The sequence below is a fragment of the Peromyscus maniculatus genome, chromosome 10 (assembly GCF_049852395.1).
Source record: "Peromyscus maniculatus bairdii isolate BWxNUB_F1_BW_parent chromosome 10, HU_Pman_BW_mat_3.1, whole genome shotgun sequence".
Classification (NCBI taxonomy): domain Eukaryota; kingdom Metazoa; phylum Chordata; class Mammalia; order Rodentia; family Cricetidae; genus Peromyscus; species Peromyscus maniculatus.
In genome coordinates this window covers 80,863,650-80,869,914 of record NC_134861.1, presented here as the reverse complement: position 1 = coordinate 80,869,914, position 6,265 = coordinate 80,863,650, and the positions used below count along the sequence as shown (strand labels likewise).

The 6,265-nt window shown below is 39.4% G+C and overlaps 1 long non-coding RNA gene across 1 annotated transcript in view; it reads right to left on the bottom strand.

The window, feature by feature from the left end:
• Positions 1-1,021: 1,021 nt before the first annotated feature.
• LOC143267529 (uncharacterized) overlaps positions 1,022-6,265 on the bottom strand; it is a 45,787-nt gene continuing 40,543 nt past the window's right edge. Inside the window, exon 3 of the long non-coding RNA XR_013042669.1 lies at positions 1,022-1,148. This is a non-coding gene — a long non-coding RNA (uncharacterized LOC143267529). The remainder of the gene's footprint in view (positions 1,149-6,265) is intronic.

Here is a 6,265-nt window from a genome sequence, read left to right as displayed (position 1 = left end):
ATAGGAGAAGCATAACATGAGAGAGATCTAGCCACACTGACTTTAAGTCAGACTCACCCGTGAGATTTTGACATTAACTTAACTCATGAATTTTCTGAATGGATTCCACTAAGGAGAGCAGAATTCTAATACTCTCTTAACTGGTCCCATGAGTTAAATTTACATCATGGGGATTGAAGTTCAGCCCGAGTCTTAGAAGGGACAAACTATACTCAAAGCATGCAGTTGCAAATATCAGAAATCAGAAAAGTGCTTTCTCATACCCTCTTTCAATATGTGATATGAAAGAGAACTTAGGACAAAACTAGGTTTCATAACAAAATGGTTGAATTGGACAGTTGGATTATGTAGAGGCCTCTAAGAATTTAACTTTTAATGAATATTTAAAGAAAAGGCAGGTATTTGGGTTAGGCATGGTCAAATGAATTCCAGGCAGGGAAAATGACAAAGGAGAATGCAAGGCAAGGATCTTGGCTTTGTAAAAAAAAAAGGTATCAGGACTACGGAAATGCAGAGGAAGGTATTCTATGGATGTTCTCCCAAGTAAAACACACATTTGACTGTTGACAATTATATAACGGCTTCATTTACTGTCTCTGGAAATCATATTAAACATTCACTCTGGGGTACACAGCTCTTGGAAAGGACAGTCTATAGTATCTGCATCATAAATAGAAGTTTCAACTCATTCTATTCCACAGCTTCCCAACCCAGCAGCTTTTGCTGAGATATTCTGCTAAGGATAGGTGCAGCCAGTAGTCCCCCTAGGAGGGACAGGTTGCTGGTATTGATTCTTTCCACTCACCACCCACCCAGCAATGTGTTGTGGAAGCTCTTCTGCAGTCAGATATAGTGGAGTTCTCCCTACTATTACAGCCCCCACTCATAGAGAAGAGTGGGGTAGCAGACTGAGAAGACTAAAGTCTATCTCTACTCCAACTTGTTTGTAGTCAGAAATCTTACCCTAGGAGAGGTAATCCAAGAAGCCCAAGGTGTCCCCTACCACACTGCGCCCACTTACAATGCTGGGTAGTGTTCACTCTTGGAAGAGTTCTGCCTTAAGCTTGAGGCAGCTGCACAAGGACTCTTCTCAGCAGAAAGCGATGGGAGTGATTGTCTTCAGAGCAGGGAGTGAACTCTAGTTTCCTCTGGTGAAGAACAATTAGGAGGGGGTCAGTAACTTCATATTGTAAGTAAAATGACAGCATAGAAGTTCAAGGAAACATCAAAAAAAGAGGCGATCAGGTAGAGCCTTCCTGAGATCTTGTGAAGTCTGGGGATGGAGAAGACTGTGTGCATGGCTGGCTGCTCCCACTCAGGAGCATTCAGAGTAGGACAGGATGCAGATTTGGAAACATTTTCCCAGGGCTACATACCCATCAACACAGCAGAGGCTTCATTAACATAGAGACTTAATAAAAAAACATTTTTAGTAGATATTTTACTAATGAATAGTGATTTTATTTTTTTATTATTTATTTTACATACCAACCACAGTTTCCCCTCCCTCCTCTCCTCGTGTTCCTTCCCCCCACCTCCTTTCTATAACCCCCCATCCATTCCTCAGAAAGGGTAAGGCCTCCCATGGGAGTCAACAAAGCATGGAGTATCAAGGTGAGGCAGGACAAAGCGCCTCCCCACTGCATCAAGGCAGTGAATAGGTTTCAAAAAGCCAGCTCATGCCCCAGGGACAGATCTTGGTCCCACTGCTAGGGCCCAAAAACAGACCAAGCTACACAACTATCACCCATATGCAAAGGGCTTAGGTCGGTCCCATGCAGGCTTCCTAGCTGTCGGTCTAGAGCCTACAAGCTCCCATGAGCTGTCTCTGTGGGTTTCCTCTTAAGGATCTTGACCCCTTTTACTCATATAATCCCTCCTCCCTCTCTTCAACTTGACTCCTGGAGCTCTGCCCAGTGCTTGGCTGTGGATTCTGCATCCACTTCCATCAGTTACTGGATGAAGGTTCAATGATGACAATTAGGGTGGTTACCAATCTGATTACAGAAGGCCAGTTCAGGCACCCTCTCCACTATTGCTAGTAGTCTAAGCTGGGGTCATTCTTGTGGATTCCTGGGAGTTTCTCTGGTACCAGGTTTCTCCCTAACCCCGAAATGTGCTCCTCTATCTAGATATCACTTTCATTGCTCTCCCTCTCCATCCCTCCCCCAACTCAACCATCCTGATCTTTCATGTTCCCATTCCCTATCCCTTCCCCTCTCCCCTCACCCCTCCTGCCCCCAGTTTACCCAGGAAATCTCAACTATTTCCCCTTCCCAGGGCGATCCAAATGTCCTTCTAAGGTCCTCCTTGCTCCCTAGCTTCTCTGGGGCTGTGGTTGTAGCCTGGTTATTCACTTGCTTTACATCTAATAATTGATACTATATTTTACAAATGCACTGGAGAATCATGCATACAATGCTGCCTGCATCTGATGTGATCTTGTATCCCACGTCTGTACAACCCTTTCCAACTGGGTCTGTGGCAGTAGGACCTTTCCTCTCACTTTGATTATTATGACTCCTCAATTATTTCTCTTAAAAATGTAGATAAGTTGACCACTCTTGGGGGGGGGGCACATACCCAAGAATATTTGGGCAGAACAAATTGATATTGAAGGATTTTTTTTTTAAACAAAGACACAATGTTGGGTGGGTAAGGAAGGAAAAAGGATCTAGATGTACTGGGGGTGGTAAATATGATAAAAATATGTTGTACGAAACTCCCAAAGAACAAATTAAAAATCATAACATGCCACTCTGGCAATATGAAAGCTATGTGCTTGCCTGTGATGTTTAATTTTATTTCAACTTAGGTAGGGTAGGCTAGAACATTCAGATATTTATCAACTACCCATCTAAGTGTTATTACGAAGGTAGTTTTTAGATGATATCTATATTAGAATCAGGAAAATTTGAGTGAAACAGATTATCCCTCTATAACATGGGTTGGTGCTCGATTAGTTAAAAGCTGTAATAGAAAAAAAACCCCAAGATTCTAAGACTAGTAGGGAATTATGTCTACAGACTCCCTTCAGAGCCAAAAGACAGCATTAACTCTTTACTGGGGTCTCAGCCTACTTGTCTACCCTGTAGACTATTCACTTGGTTACTTGAAAAGATGTGTGAAATCTTTCCTTAATCCTCCTATTAGTCATGTTTCTCTGGAAATCTGGATGACTTCTATGACCAAGACTGTAGCTTCTCAGAAACTACTAAAGAAAATGTCTCAAAGTAACTAGTCCCTAAATAAACATGGGGAAGCAAATTGTAAACTCTGTGAGCTGTCATCACAGCAGCCAATAAGATACACATATAACAAATGCTAAAGGGTAAAATTCCAACTCACAAAGGACATTTCAACAGAACTTTGGTTGTTGTCAATTGGCAGGTGGTATATATAAAAAGGGAAATAGAGAATAAAAATCTCATGAAGAACACCACTGATCATACACTGCAGGAGAAACTCACTTCACAGAATCAGATCAGCCTTCGCCAAATAAACATCTAAGCAAACAACCCCTGGGGAATCTGTCGCTAGATTCACTGCCATAAAATCTAAAATTTTCCATTTTAACTGAATATCTGAATATGGTCGCTCATGCCTGTAACATCAACACATGGGAGACCGAGTTAGAAAGAATTCCATGAATTTAAGGCTAACCTGGTTTCTATTGGGAGTTCCAGCCTATGCTGGACAAACAAAATAAAACAAAAAATTCAAATAACAAAAATTAAATGAACTTTCTAAATTTAATCAAAATATTATGAAACATGTAAATAAAGACATATGATTCATACACATAAAACAAACCAGTAATAGAGCCTGCCTTTGAAGAGGTCCATTTGGTAATGTTAGTAGACAAAAGTGTAAAAACAATTGTTATGAATATTTTAGAAAATGAAGGACTAGAGAAGGATGTGACAACAATGTTCACCAAGTACAATGGAGCTAGAATGAAGTAAAACATGATAGGAAAGAAACATGAGATTTATGGATTTGAAAAGTACAATAATTGCAATGAAAAATCCACCAGAAGACTTTAGCAGTAGGTATGTGCTGGCAGGAAATAGTATATTCAAATTTGAAAATAAGTCAATAAAGATGATATACTCTAAGAGGAGATCAAAGTAAGAAGAAGAAAAATAAACAGAACCCCAGAGCCTGAAAGATCCACAGTGAGGGTACTACAGGGGAAGAGAAACAGAAATGAAGAGAAAAATAATGCAACAAAACTCCAGATTTGATTAAAAGCATGCATGTACAATTTAAACACTCAGAAAATGTTAAGCAATATAAACAAAAAGTAACTCATACTCAGACAGAGCATCACCAAGATACCAAGTTCAGAGACAGAAAAATTAGGCAATTATTAAAGATCATAAAATTACAGTTTTTTGCCTGTGCTTTTCTCTTCATTGGCTTAAAATACTGGTATATTAATCTTGCATATTCTCATAGTTTCTATAGAAAAAAACTAAATGTGAGAGTGCTAGTGCAAAGGAGTATGGGAAGAAATCTGTGAGCAGCACTAGATGGCACCTCAACCATAGGAATAAGTCCAGAGGCCCAGAAAGAATGAAAGGTTTCTTTTGCGAAGGCTAAAACTCTATACTTATTTCTCTCTCCATCTTAGATTTTCCAAGCACATAAATTTATACAAAGAACAGCACTAAGACCTATAAGGGTTGATAGATGTACAGACGAAACTTGTCACAATAATAGCACAAACAAAGCGGAATAGGGAATGAAATGATGCAAGAGCCATGCTTTTGTGTTTCTTAGAACTGATTAGTGCATGTTGTCACCATTTTTTACTAGTAATAATAGACTTCCTTATGGTATTTCACACACACACACGCACGCACGCATGCACGCACGCACGCACACGCACATGCACACACGCTCAGACACACAAAATGTATTCAGTCAGATTCACCTTCCTTGTTCCCTGTTCTTGTCCCCCTCTTCCTATCCCTTCATAGTTCTCCTCTTACACTGAATAAGGGACTGGTATCCAAAACACATAGAAATAGTTTTAAACAACCTGGTAAAAAGACAGACAGTTAATAAATGAGCACAGGATTTCCATAAACATTTCTCCAACAGGTAAAGAATAATAAGCACACTTCTGGCTTTTTGTAATTATTAGTGGATTTTAAAAATAAATTCATCTTTAAAACTTTTTTTTATAGAAATAGAATTACATCACTTTCTTCCTCCATCTCCTCCCTAGAGGCCCTCCCAGCTACTCTCCCCCAAACCCCTCCATGGCCCCCAAGTTAACAGCTTTTTTATTATTATATTCTTAACAGGACATTTCTGATAGCAGTGATGGTTTTACTTTTGAAACTTGATTGTTACTTTTTAGCCTTGGAGAATATTAATGCCAAATACAGCAAAAATTCTTCCAAAGTGATTAAAAAATGAGCAAGCTTTTCTTATATGTAGATGTTGGGAGGCCCTGCTGGTTAAAAGCTGCAATCTACCATGTCTGGACAGCTCTCCCTGAGCTCAGTGCAAGATGGAGGACTCCCTTCCTCCCAGCACGGGCTTCCTGCTCTCTGTCTGACCCTTATGTAGACACATGTAAATGTATCATATCTAAGTATGTCTGTATGCTCACTATGTGTACATTCTACATAGTTGACAATATAGAAGTACAGTATCTAGTTCTTTCATTCTCTGACAGAATTTAAAATATTTTTTGTTTAAATTAATAAAATCAACATATATGATATAAATCATAGCAGAGACAGGCAAGTTATCTAAACCAAAATGTTGCAAATGTTTAAGTATAGTCTGGTACAAATGAATGTGTCAAAATTGGGGACATAACTCAACAGTAAAATGCTTGCCTAGCATGTGTGAGGTCCTCTGTTCTTAGAGGGAAGATAGGGAGAGAGAGAAAAAGAGAGATCTGTATCTATGCAAGTTTTAAAATTAGTTAGCTTTTGTTGAATGTGTATATATACACACATAAACTCAGATGCACACATTCAGATACACACTCAAATATACTCACAAACAGACTCACACACATATACTCAGACACACACTCATACATACACTTACACACACTCAGACACACATACTCACTGACACAGACAGGCACACACTCACTCCTCCACACACAGACACACTGATACACACTTAGAAACATTCAGATACACATTCACTCATAAACACACAGACACACTAACATACAGACACCTTCAGACACACATACTCATCAACACAGCCAAACACACTCACAGATATACAA